The sequence below is a fragment of the Lynx rufus genome, unplaced genomic scaffold (genome assembly GCF_022079265.1).
Source record: "Lynx rufus isolate CCGP_SWC_20201006 ecotype Redwood Valley unplaced genomic scaffold, mLynRuf1.p SCAF_6, whole genome shotgun sequence".
NCBI lineage: Eukaryota > Metazoa > Chordata > Mammalia > Carnivora > Felidae > Lynx > Lynx rufus.
The window spans coordinates 54,790,373-54,804,870 of NW_025814878.1; the positions used below are offsets into that span (position 1 = coordinate 54,790,373).

General features: G+C 38.5%; 1 protein-coding gene across 3 annotated transcripts in view; it reads right to left on the reverse strand.

Annotated features, from left to right (window-relative positions):
- GRIK2 (glutamate ionotropic receptor kainate type subunit 2) overlaps positions 1–14,498 on the reverse strand; it is a 670,079-nt gene that overhangs the window by 655,112 nt on the left and 469 nt on the right. The gene's annotated exons all lie outside the window — the stretch shown is intronic.

The window sequence follows — 14,498 nt, forward strand, 5'->3', positions numbered from 1 at the left end:
TGGCATCACTATGATTTGAGACAGGAGGCTCAGCTAAAGATTTCTGGGGTTGGGGCCAGTGGAGACAAGGAACACACATAGTACAGCCATCCTAATCTGATATTAACAATGGAATTTCAGAGTAAAACTTCAGTGGATCACAAGTCAGAGAAAGGTGCAAACAACACGTTTTAGAAACCCCTCCTTGTAGATGCAGCTAGATGTTTCTCTCCATCTTACAATACTTATTTACCTATTACTGTGTGGACTTGTCACATTGTTTTGTAATTTTCTTTTATTCAGCTACCTATACCTACAGAATATGAGATCCAACATGCAGAGACAATGTTCCTTTTACTTTCAAATTCTTAAATGTCCTAGAGCCTAGTACAGTATCTGGCATATGGTAATCAATTAAACATTTGTTAAATGAATGACCAAAAGAACGAATGGATAGATAATGAACTGGAGTACTGGTAGCTTGCACAGAGACACAAATATCATAGATATCTATCTCTCTATATATATCTATCTAGAGATATCTATCTAGAGATAGAGATAGAAAGATACATATTTATCTCTAGATAATATATATGTATATATATCTAGATAGATATTAGAAATATGCAATATATTACAAGATATATATATATATTAGAGTGTATACTCTAAATATTAAAGGAAAGTAATTTCCATATATATTCATTTTGATGAATTATATCAACCTAAATGTAAATATCTTAAAGGTCAATAAGGTGGATCTCCAATTCTAGCAAGGTATTGAAATTAAATATTGAAATAGAACCTATAGTATAGAATTGAAAAAAACATACATCTTGTTGCCTATCAGTAAAAGCAGAACATCATTAGGAACCTTCATGTATTTTTTTAAATAATCAGCCATATCTTAGAGAAATTTTCATACTTACTGAAGCTTTAATTATATCTTACTTCCCAATTATTATATTATGTCAACAATCAAAGAACTAGACCAGATACCAATGCTGAGTAAATACTTGGTGAACTGAATTGCAATTTAAATTAAAAATTAGGTGAAAATTGAGAGTTGATAGAAAGTTTTCAGCATCCTCCTTACAACCACAGTATAAAGCATTATTTTATCTCCTTATAAACAATTTAATCACTCATTCTTGAAGAATAATTGGATTAAAAGAGAGGAAGAGAGATTACTTGTACTAAATAGGACTTTTTCTTATTAATACATAGTGATCCTTTTAATATTCAAGTTTAGTGGCCTTATAATATACACAGTACAGAAGAATGATAAACAAATTGGAGGGTTAAAATTCTCTCCACTTACAAAATATGGACTTAGAAACCTTAGCTAAGATTCTATCCTTGTTTGTATTTAAAATGCTGATGTAGGGGCGCCTGGGTGGCGCAGTCGGTTAAGCGTCCGACTTCAGCCAGGTCACGATCTCCCGGTCCGGGAGTTCGAGCCCCGCGTCGGGCTCTGGGCTGATGGCTCAGAGCCTGGAGCCTGTTTCCGATTCTGTGTCTCCCTCTCTCTCTGCCCCTCCCCCGTTCATGCTCTGTCTCTCTCTGTCCCAAAAATAAATAAACGTTGAAAAAAAAAAAAATTTTAATAAAATGCTGATGTAGTCTGGCTACCTGCTAAGAAATGAAAGATATACAAAATACAAAAAACTTTGAGAAATTCTCTTCCATTAATATTTACTTCTGGCTGTCAAGTTTAATAAAGTCAAAGACTCCTACCTAAAGCCAATAAATGAGCATCCTTGAGTAAATGTAAATGTATTAATTTTTTCTCTATTGTGAACATTTCATATATCCTACATATTTATAATTTCATCCTACACAAATGGAGAGGTTGAAGGCATAGTAATTCTGGCATATATATGAATAAAACTTACTGTGAAATTCATGTCATGTAAAAGAATTTTTCATAATTTGTCTTCCAGATAACTGTATACTACTAGATATATTTTTCTGAAATTATATATTTACATGTTCTCAGTTGTTAAATCCCCTCTAAACTATTATAATTAAAAGAATTTAAAATATTTTAACACACATTGGTAAACATAGTTAAGCCCAATTAAAATATAAACTGAGGGATAGTAAACTTATTCTGATAATTTCTTCAATATTTATCTTAAAATTTTGATTAGCATGTGATTATGATGATTTGAATACATTACACTATCTAACCAATATAGTGTACTACTTTTAAATTGTACCATCAATAAGGTGTCTTCTGTACAGTCTGTATAGTCTCCCAGAAGGCAAGTTAAATTAGGGAAATACACTTAATAAGCTGATGCTTTACCTAGTAGGCAATAAATATGGAAAATACTTAGATACCAATAATCTGGACAGATAAAGATATTATGTTTTTTTTTAATTTTTTTTACATTTATTTATTTATTTTTGAGAGACAGAGAGCACAAGTGGGGGAGGGGCAGAGACAGAGAGGGAGACACAGAATGCAAAGCAGGATCCAGGCTCTGAGCTTTCAGCACAGACCCCAACACGGGGCTCGAACTCACAAACCATGAGATCATGACCTGAGCCAAAGTCAGATGCTTAACCAATGGAGCCACCCAGGCGTCCCAAGATATTATAAGTTCTAATGCTAAAGTGGCATATATAATTATTGGCAATGCCTATCTTATCTTAAATAAAGATAAGAACATTCTGGTTTCATTTCAAACACTGTGTCTAGGTTTCAGCTTTTGGCTCCATGATCTAACAATGACCCAGATACTATAATCAGAGCAATGAAGCTGGAGGTAAGGGTGAGCATCGTATTGTCCAAGAGGCTTGTAATGAACACCACCTAGGCTGGACTCCATTTTTAGCCTAGATCCTAGGCCATTTGCATGTATTCATGGCAACTGAGTCACTGTCCTCTCAACTAGACCAGCTGTCTACTAGAATTTTTTCTGATAGATTTTGGGGAAACAAGAATATAAATTGATTTATCAGGGGCTCTTTTGGTAGGAGGTTAAGAAGGAAAGTTCCCACAACTATACATCATCTTAGACATTATTTATAAAATAACACCTGTTTAAGGTCCCTTTGGGCTGGGGGCTCAGTTATGTGAGTATGAATATTCTAAATGCTTGGATTTTAAAGAATCAGTCAGCTCTTCAGTGGTATGCTGAGAGCCCAACACTATATATGATGTGAGGAATAACAAAATATCTAAGGCACAACACTTATCTACAAGATTTACTCATTGTTTTACACAGTCTAGTCATGATTATTAACTGTCAATCCAGAAAACTGATACATCTGCCCATTATAAACAGAGGAATTGTAAATTTTAAGTTCAAAACTCTTTGGAGTATCTAGCTCCATAAGTTATTTTCAACCAGCCTGGGAGTTTTGTTTCTTAGGAATTTTCTGAAAAAGAAAAAGAAAAAAGAAAAAAGAAAAAAGAAGAAGGCAAAAAGCAAAGGTACTACAACTATGCAGTTGTGAAAAATGAAATATTTTAATCCATAAAATACCTAGGTTTAGGAACCAGGAATCTAAATTATTTAAAGCTCCTTCCATTCTGAGTAAAACAAGATGTGGGAGCCATTGATTTGATCAAAGTTTGCTGCCAATGCTTAAATTTATCTTACAGATCCCTACCTAGAAACAGACCCTTTGGAGGAAGCAAAACTTGGTCCAGATCTTAAAGGACAGTCGAGGTATGGCATAGCAAAATGACAAGAAATGTATCTTGGGGTACATTTCTGTAGCTGAAGATGAGTGATTTGAATGTTACCCCTGATCTCCAGGAAGGCTTCCTGAGGGATCAACATAGAATCTCAGGACAGCTCTGTCCTTCACCCCCTGGAGGCAAGAACTCAATTAATCTTTACCTATTGCAGCATTAGCTCTGGTATGGTAGGAGGCTGCTTCTAGGAAACCCCAAGACTTAAAATAGGAAAGTGTTTCTCAACCTGTATTGCATCCCTTCCTCCTATAGATTGTCATAAAAATCTTGAGACTGTCTCTCCTTCATCCTACTCTTGAGGGCTGGGAATCACTGATGCCGAACCTCATCATCCTCAACATCCAAGAAATTTTCCTAATAAATTTTATATTTTGAAGTTTTGAAAACTTATAAAAAATTCCAAATATAAACGTGTATTATAAAACTTTCCCAAATGGTTCCCTGGATTCTCTAATGTGGCTGTCGGGGGAGAAGGAGGCATCTTCATCTCTATCTCTATCCACTTCTATGCTGAGACCTCAACACTGGGTTAGATCTGGGGGGAAAAAGAGCCCAAGGAAGTCAGAAACACCTTGAGAAAGATGGTGAAGTTAATGATGTAAGGGTGGCACCAAAGTCTATCTTATGCCTTAAAGAGTAAGCCCCAGAAAGACTGCCTAACACAGCTCCTTGATAAAGATGCCAGTGTAATCATAGAAAAGTCCTACTTATCTATCCCAAACAATTGTAACAAATCCGAGTGTTTATGGAACTTTCTTGAATCAACATAAATGGATCAAGTGCAGTCACTTGTGTGACTTGAAATACAAAACTTCACTAACAGCCAGCAGTTCATCATGGGCAAATGGATGAATGAAGTATATAGGAAATCAGATAGAGCTTTCCAGAAAATGTTTGTGAATACAAACTAGAAAAACTATGTAGTTGCGAAAAATGCTAAACTGAAGGACCTAGCATTGTTTCTTTGCTTATTATTTTTTGTTTTAGCTGTAATTTAGCTGTAATTCCTACTTGTATTCTGGATATTGGATAATGCCAATCAAACTCCTGATGTTATAGAAGAAACAGAAACTATTGAGTTGTTTTTCTATAAAACCACCAACTCAGAAAATGTTTGTTCTATTAGATAATAAATCCTTTTCATTGTGTTTGTAATAACTTCCAGTGCATTCTGAAGAAGAGTATTTGAGAGTAATTTAGAAAAGACAGACTATCTTAAATGTTTATGTACAGTTTAAGAGGTTGAATATACATGAAATTAACAAACATTACTTTGTTTCACACATATATAGTAAATAAACAATTACACTTTCAATTACAAAAGTCCTTTTCTGCTTTTAAGTTTGGAGTTCTATACATTTTCCTATTAATTCTAATATTATCCTTGGAAGATAGACACATAGCAAACAATACCCATTCTATAGAAATGGAAGTCAAGGCTCAGTGGAATTTAATTATTTGTCCTAATTTATGATCACTAGATGACAAAGTCAAGAGTAAAATTCATAACTCAAACAACTAAATTCAGAGTCTTAGGTCCTGAGTTCATGTAGAATTAGAAAATATTACTAACAATAAATCTATTCTATGAAAATTGTTTTTAATTTTAACTTAAATTTTAATTCTGATTTGAAATTTTATATAATCATTATATAATATGTTTTTATTATATAAACTATAATTACATATATATGTATACATATATAATGCTTCAAGTAATGGAGATAGACATTATCTACATAAAACATTGAAAGTTTTCTTGAAGGCAATTTATTTTTATTCCCCAATGAAGCTAACAGTACTCGTATTAAATTTTCCACCAATGCATTTTTCTTTAGATTAACTAGAAACTTTTCCTTGCTTAATCACGGGATATGGCCATATGTTACAAGGACATTCCTTTATTTCATTTCAGGATTTTGCTTCAGAGGTATCTGTGATCCCAGACCAAGAACTTCTTAAAGGCTTCAATGATCAAGGACGAGGATGGGTCCTTTGCTTTCATTTCAGTAAGACAGAGAAGAGAGACCTACTTATTCTTCATAAAACACAAACAGCAGACTGAAAGACCACTTGACTGCTTGCTGTACACTAAGTAAATCTCATCCATTCACCTTCAATGGTTTTCCAGAGGCTACATACAGGAGTCCAAATCCTACAACCTAAACATTAGAACTTTGAAAAAGCAAGGCTTTATCTACCTTCCATATAGAAAAATAGATAGCAGAATAGAACTAGTCCATTCCCTGTTCCAGGGCTCACCTTCTTAATTTCTGACAAAATTCCTTTTCTTGTGCTTAGTATTTTGCCAATGACACATCTCCCCACCCCACCCCCACCTTCCCTATCACACAATTTTTTATAGGCCCCAGCCAGAGTCCTTATTTTCTATAAAAAATTCAAACTCACAATAATCTCCTTTAACTAACTATTGTATATATTTTCTGCACCTCTCTCTCTCTCTCTCTCCATATATATTTTTTTCTTTAATTGGACTACAAACTCCTTGAGGCAGAAGCTGGGTCTTAGATTTCTAGTTCCCTGATACATAATATGTACTCAATTACTGTTTATTATATGAATGAAAGTGGTTAAAGCACTGGACACGGGGAGAAAGAGGATCTTGGCAGACACAGGAGAGGGGAATTGAGAGAGCCAAAAAAGGACAAAAAGAGAAAAGGGATAATCTATGAGATAATGTGCTATGAAAGAAGAGGTGAAGAAAACAAAGTAGGCAAATGTCTAGGGGAGCTATCAGAATCAGTGGCTCTTCCTAAAGTTGATACAAAGCACAGAGAATCAGAGGCTACACTGAAAAAATAGCATAATTCACTGAAAAACATCACTAAACTGGCAGTCAGAATATTCATGTTTTGTGTAAAATATGACACTAATTATCTATGGAGCAAGCTATTTAACTGCTCTTGGCAATTCATCGCTAAGCTTATATACTAGACTTGATGACATCTAAAGCCCCCTTTGGTTTAGATATTATGGGATTCTATAGTTTTCCTTCATCCCCCCCCAAAAAGGAGGGGACAGGATTAAAAAGACAACATAAAATATCAAATACCTATGACTATATTGAGAATTTCTTTTTTACCTCTGTAGTTTCTCTACTATAGACAAGGTTTGTTTAAAAATAAAAAACAAAAAACTACCAATGATGAAACTTTAAACAAAAAGTTAAATTCGTTCTGGGCAAGGAAGGTGGCCTCCATTAAAAGTTAAGATAAACTGGGGCGCCTGGGTGGCGCAGTGGGTTAAGCGTCCGACTTCAGCCAGGTCACGATCTCGCGGTCTGTGAGTTCGAGCCCCGCGTCAGGCTCTGGGCTGATGGCTCAGAGCCTGGAGCCTGTTTCCGATTCTGTGTCTCCCTCTCTCTCTGCCCCTCCCCTGTTCATGCTCTGTCTCTCTCTGTCCCAAAAATAAATAAACGTTGAAAAAAAAAAATTTAAAAAAAAAAAAAAGTTAAGATAAACTGAATACAGAAGCATCAGTTGGCAAAAAGAAGGGCAATATTAAAATGACAACATAAAATAGATCAAATACCTATGACTTTGCTGAAGCAGAAAATTTCTTTAATATTTGTTTTGCTTATTTGATCATTTAATTGAGCAATACTCCCATCCTGATAGGTTAAGGACTCAGAGTAAGACTGAGATGGAGATTGAAATGGGAATTAGAGGTAACATCTTACAAATACTTGCTCTAGTTCAATGACAGAAAAGTAGTTTGTTGATGTAAAAGGGTAAAGGCAAAGCATTTAAAGATCCATTTGATTGGAAAGAGGTATGTCGATGTAAGAATATCACTGACATCTCATCTGAAATAATCACATATGCTCAGAGATTTGGACAAATACAAGCAAAAAGATCAATTTAAAAAGCACTGAGATGTCTGCTGTGAATCTAGGAAAGACTGTGTATCAAATGGCATTTGATTTCGGTTTTCTCAGCCTCCCCCTCACATCAGTGCTAATCACTCTGCACTCCCTTAGGCACCAGGTATTCTCTTTTGTATCTGAGTATCTCTGTCACAGACAGAATCGATCAATCTAATAAACTCATCCTAACTTTACAGTCTAGGGACTATGTGCTCTCCCTTCCAGAATATACTTGTCTTACAACAAGGCCACGGAAGAGGGCAGATGTGTAACCAAAAGGAAAGATGGAGAGGATTACATGTATCAGTGGGGAAAAGATCTGAAAGCCACAACCTCCCCAGACTCTTTCAGATCTTCACACATAACCCCTGCTGTCTAGTGACCTGGCTCTCCATTAAATTCAAAGAAGCATGTTGAGCTTTTGGTTAAGAAAGTGAATGGTTTAAATCAATCTATAATCAAATACTATATTTGAATGGTGCCATAAATGCAGAGGAGTGTCAAAAGCCCAAATATAAAAATAACATGAACAATAAAAAAAAAAAAACTTGCAGAAAGATTTTAAAGGTCTCCTCTAATCTCCCACTCACATTGGTTTTATCAGATAAGCTAATTGTTGCTTGAAAATACAACAATATGAAATGTTTGGCCCTAAAGGTGTGAGGCAAGAGACAAATAAGCTTTACTTGTTGAGGGATCAAGGGAGAGTTAAATAAAGTATGTGTTCCTTAGAGAACATGCAGAATGTGAGGTGGGCTGGAGGGTGAAAACTGGTGACCTCTGGGCTACTTGCTGTTTCGATTTCATCAACTCAGAATTTTTTAAACAATTTTTAAAATTGTGTGCAATGAAAATCTCACAGATTTTTATATGAAAACATAGGTTTCAGGTTTTTCTGGAATAATCAAAGGAATGGACAACTTTGAGTAGACAATTCCACAAGGAAAGAAACAGTTACAGAGGTGAACAATCTTATAATGGACTGAGGCTTGACTTTTACCCTGGGACTGGCTGTCCTTTAGTGTTGCCAGTGTAAAGCAGGGAACTGCACTTTTTCTGGGGCAGAAGGGACCTGAATGGAATAAAGTATGGTAACCTGAATGCAGAATTTTCAGTAGGAAAAAAAAGGAGGGGACAGGATTAAAAAGACAACATAAAATATCAAATACCTATGACTATATTGAGAATTTCTTTTTTACCTCTGTAGTTTCTCTACTATAGACAAGGTTTGTTTAAAAATAAAAAACAAAAAACTACCAATGATGAAACTTTAAACAAAAAGTTAAATTCGTTCTTTTCCGTTACAGAAAAGAAAGAATTCATCAACACTTACCCTCAACACCCTATATACTATCAAAGAATTTTAAATGTCTTCTGCATTTGAAATAAGAGGCATATAATTCAACTTATTAGCTCAGCTCTCAAAAATATTTCCTTATTGAAACTTGCTCCTAAGCCTAGGTTCACATATATGATGAAGATACAAAGAAAGCTTATTTAACCTACATTAAATCTTGATAATGCATTAATGAGTCTTTTAAAGGGATAATTTTAATTCCCCAATCTTCAACCATAAAGACTATATAGTGCTAATCTGCCTTGCCCTTTCGATTAAACTTGTTAAGGGCATTCTATTTAGTCAGCACCCGGAATGGGCCATTAAAATTCTTGTTCTGTAAGAGTTGTGTTCAGTGCTCTGTTGTTTTAAATTCCATTAAATCCAAATGGTCTTTATCGCCCCATGACCACCGTGACTTCAATCAGCCAATTTAATTACCTTACAAAATTGTCAGCAGAAGCAGCAAAGAAAAACAGGAAGGCCTATGACGTTATCAGATTGAAATCTTCCTCTTTGGTGTTTAATCTAGACCAGTCAATAATGATGATGTGCACCTATTTCCTTTTCTTTCAGGGGCTTTTGACCTTACTTTTCATGCTAAGATTTAGGGGGTAAGATTCATTTGAAGCATTTCCAGTTCCTTGATAACTGGACTATAAATTGAAAGCCCACAGAAGATAATGTTTCACTACCCAAACAAGACAATCAACAATTCCATTTCAATACATCAGACCACCCTACTGGGGAAAACCTAGGGTCTCCCACAAACCCCAGGTATTATGGATGCAGTGGATTAATGATTTCAGTATAGTGCAGTTGAAAAACAGTCAACTGCTTTCTACTCTGATGTCCGAAAATGGACATCAACAATTTTCAGGGAACAAATGTAATTGGAGCCACGATAACACAGTAAAATCTTAACAACAGAAAGAGAAAATGAATTCCTCTCACTTGAATTTCTACTACAAAAGGGCAAAGCATTTTCTGTATCAGAAATTTTGACAATTAAAAGATAATAAAAAATTATGCCATCTTTATCATAGGCAACACGTTATTTAATGGTGAATAGGGTTGAAAAGGCTCTGATAATCAATGATACATCTTATGTTTGGTCTATAGTATGTTCCTCCTTTGTGTGGGAGCAATTCACATTAACTTTCCTGTGCTGAGTAAATGTTGAAACAGTGTCATTTGAGAATTCAGGGAATGAACACACTGCAATAATCACTTGAATTAAACTACAAAGCAGAAAGTGTCTGTCTGAAGAAATGTCTACTGACATATAAACTGCTGTTCACTGCTGAAAGACAACCTCACAAAGCCTGAAAATGTGAGTTCCATGTGTCTAGGTGGAGAAGGGGTGCTATTTCTAAAGGACGAAAAGATCATTTTTCAAAGTCGTTTCCTGAAATGAGTGTGCCTCTGTTGATGGATCACATCAGAGTTAGTCTTTGAAGCTTTAAGAATAAGTGAGAACTTATGTGAAAAACAGATTTTTTTAGTGGCCGTTGTGTTGGCAATTCTTGGAAAGATTTCCCTCCCCTGCTTTCCAGAGCTCAGCTGAGCAGGTGTTCGGGCTTTATCTATTTCAGACAGTAGCCGCTATTACTCCCCCATCCCCGCCTCTCAAGAGCCAGTTTTCCTGCTTCCAGATGTAAGGCCACTCCTCCCTCCCGCCCATCTCACCTCCCAAAGGAAGAAAAATCTCTTTCAAAGAACTTGTAGACAGGAGCAGCTTCTAAGCTCAGTCAATTCACTCACTCCCTTGATGTTGTAGTACATCTGCTACTAATTATTATATCTAGGAGCACTCGAGATGTCCAGCAAATAGGGGGATTTCCATAGGGACTCTTTCCACTCCTCCTCACATCGTGGGTTTTATTATCTGAGCTGTCCCTGACCTAGTAGTCCTCACCTTCTGCCTGTGTGCTGGGAGGTGACTACATGCTGCGCCATGGAGTGGTGGCTAGTGCGCAGTAGCAAGGAGGTCAGAGCACATCGGAGGGAAGACCTTGCCTGTGAAGCCTTTAAAGAAAGCCACTCTACTGACATGCTTAAAAGAAAAGCTAGGTTGAAACATCTGAAGGAAAGAAATGGCCTATATCACATGCTTAGCTCCTCCAACACGACTAGCTTGGAGAAGCTGCCCAAGAGTCTGGGAGAAAGTTTGGGTTAATGTCCGAGCAAAGACATGCCTGGAGTTCTAAATGCCAATTCAGGTAAGGACTGAAAAATAACTCCACCTCGAAGATTGGAAACAAGTGGTATCTTGAGGAGTGACCACTTAGCAAAGATGCCAAAGCCCCCCAAACTACAAAAGGGACTGCTAGCCCAGTACCAGTAGCGTCCGGAGCCCCAACAGAGCTACTTTCTACCCCCATGCTGTCCCAGAAGCAGGGGTCAGAGCAGAACAGGAAGAGAGGGAGGCTACTGTAACAAAAGCAATGTTCAAGTACCGAGAGCTGCAGTAGTTTAGAAGGGAGACTATTGGGGGCCACACCCCCGCAAATGGAAAGATGGAAAGATCCTGCCTTTGCCCTCACCAACTGCAAGCAAAGCGAGCACGCAGCTGCAGAGACACAAAGGTGCCTCATTTACATAGAGGAAACCTACTGTGCCTGGGGAGAGGCCCGGCTGGAGGCTTCTCAGGCACCTGGAAAAGCTGGCTCTGAGAATGACTGATGTGACCTGGAGTGGGGAAACAGTCTCTGACCATCCAGTATCCACTTTGTCCCCTGACATTGTCTCCCTAGGTGAGCGTTGCCAGGATCAAAGACAGGAAACAGCCATCCACTTTGGAGTTAACTTTTAGCTGACCATAGATAGGTCCTTTCCCTCATTGCCCTGAGCTATCTTAAAGCTGAAGGAAAGCACCCTAGGGTCAGCGCTCCAGAGACCTTCTCTCGGAGATGTTTGCTTCCCGCGAAGAGGAGCAGGCCCGGGTGTGAAGCTCAGTGAGAGCCAGTAAGGGTGGGAGGGGTGTCCCCGGACAGAGGTGCTCCTGGGCATAGCTACGTAAGTTTTCTTGGGCACGAGAGAGGAGTCACTGTGCCAAAGTGTTGCTTGCTTCACGAGAGTGCATTTGCCAGCATGTGTGTACGTGTGTATGAGAGAGAGAGAGAGAGAGAGAGAGAGCGCTTTTTGTACCCGTTAGACCTTCAGCAACTCAGCAAAGGTCAGCACCTTGTGCTGACAGCTCCCCAATCCACAGACTTTGATAGGAGGGCTCAGGGTCAGGATCGAGTTACAGCCCTTGGGCAGGGGTGTGTGTGTGGTGCGGCAGGAGGTCGTTAGGGGTAGTAAGGACAGCGTAGAGCCCTTGAGGGTGGTTTTCCACCACCAACTGGAAGGGGGGCTGGGGCAGCCTCCTGGTCACATTCAGCAGTTGCCATGGCACCCAGGCAGAGTTTCTGGGTGGTTGGCAGCTCCTAGTCAAGCCCAGTTGGTTGGGGAGGTGGGGAAGGGACTGGTTGCCACCTCTTCAGCAGATACAGTGCTTCTCACCCACACCTGGCAGGCCACTGCCCAGAAACCCCAAACCCTACTCTTACAAGGCACGAGGCTAAAGATGAGGCTCTGGTTGGCCCTTTGAATCAAAGTTGAAAATAACCTTACTCAAGAGTGGCTTATACACACTCAACCAGCCATCCAGTCCACTCAAAACATGTTTTCCCCAGGAGAAAATAAAACTCCCACCAATGCATCCAAATAGCCCAAGCAGGGAAATAGTCCAATGATTACAATATACACAGTCCTTCCCCATAACTCAGGTGGATAGCAGAGAAAACCAATCTCCACGTGGAAGATGTTTGAAGTTAATGGAGAAAATAACAGGTTATCTAGAAACTGGGCCATTGGTTTAGGGTATCTAGGCACTGGTGAGAAGGTCTTTGCCTACTCTCCTATTTCTTAAGGACATTCTTAGTAAGCATTGGTCTAGGAAAATATATTTTTGTGTGTGTGTCAGCTCTTTTGGAGAGCTGTTACACACTCTGCTACAGTCGCCAAGATTTTTAATATGAAGATATGAAATGATCAGCGAATGTAACAATCTAATGATTCAGCAAATATTGTGCTGCAAGACCAGAGGAGCAATAATTAAATCTTTTGAGTACTGGTGGCAGTTTTTCGGCTCCAAGTCTTTTTTTTTTTTCCCACCCAGTCCACAAGCAAACACACTAAGGCACACTCGTTCACAAACACATTTCAGAAGATACCTCAGTATTCCAAATAAGTAGGTTGTCCTACTCAAAATATTGGACAAAACTACCATACCGTAGCATTTACCATGCTTGAAGAACAGCTGAACACACACACACATTTCCAATGATACAGAGACCTGTTTAATCTCATCGAAAGAAACAAGCATTCCTGTGGACTCTTGTTGCTAAGAGCAACGTGCTTAAGTACCATCTAAAGGCATGAAGCAAAAAAAAAAAAAAAAAAAAAAAAAGCAAAAAAACAAAAAACAAAACAAAACAAAACTGCAACAGTTGGAATTTGGATATAACCTGTTGTCTGTCTTTGTCATTACCAACCTTCTGGACTCCAGGTGTTTATGTGTTGGATAAGGGAAGGGGAGACTAAGATTCCTTTTTTTTATTATGTGAAAAGCATTCCTATCCTGGCAATGCAAAGCCCAAGAGAGATGATAGATTTTATCATTATAGAAAAAGCACATGGGAAAAAGGAAAGAGAGAAGATGCTGTTGACATAATAGGAGATGCAGGCAATCAGTCTGATTTAAATTTGACTGACTTAATGTATCTGCTTTTATCTCAGAGACACATACTCAGGATTATATGGTTTCTTGCACTCTTTGGTCTAAATCCACTTGAACTGTCAAAGGAGGCTCCCACTGTGGGAGCGTTTACTCAGTTGGTTTTCTCCTCTCTCACTCCCGTCTACTTAAGGGAACTTTCCCTGACTAGTCCTGCTCCTCCTAAAACTCCATTGGACATTCACAGCAGCTGAGCGTTGCCCACGCTTCATTTCCTCCAAGCAAATCTCCTGACCAGCGTTTTCACAGGAATCCCACGTTTAGATTTTCCTTCGAGCTCTAAAAGAACCCTGATTCCGTAGGAAAGCAATAGATTCCCCTAATATATAACTGCCACTGGACTCTTTTATCATGCCACGATGAAATAAAGACGCACACTCAGACTCCCGCACACAACTACTCTCCGCCCCAATCACCACTGTTAATCATTCATTAGATCAGGACTCTAAGAAAGCTGGGAGAGGAGGGCTCACAAGTTAAAAACAGACAGAACCCTTTCTTAGGACGCTATTTTACTTCGGCTAAGCGGCAGCCTCCTCTTGCTAAATAGAGCCTACTACCTTACAACAACATTTTTACAAGCGCCGTTTCCCCAAAAAAGGCAACCAAGGACTGGAGAGCGGTGAAATTAGCCTAAAAGGCTCTCTGATGACAAAAGAAATCAAAAGGGTGAGTTCCTTCCACTCGCGGACCTGTCCGGGTCCCCGACCGAAGCGGACAGACGCCAACTTGCCAGAGAGTTACCAGGTACTGACTCGTCTGCCCCGCAAGCTGAGAGGCGTGCAGCCCCAGCGCGAACGGT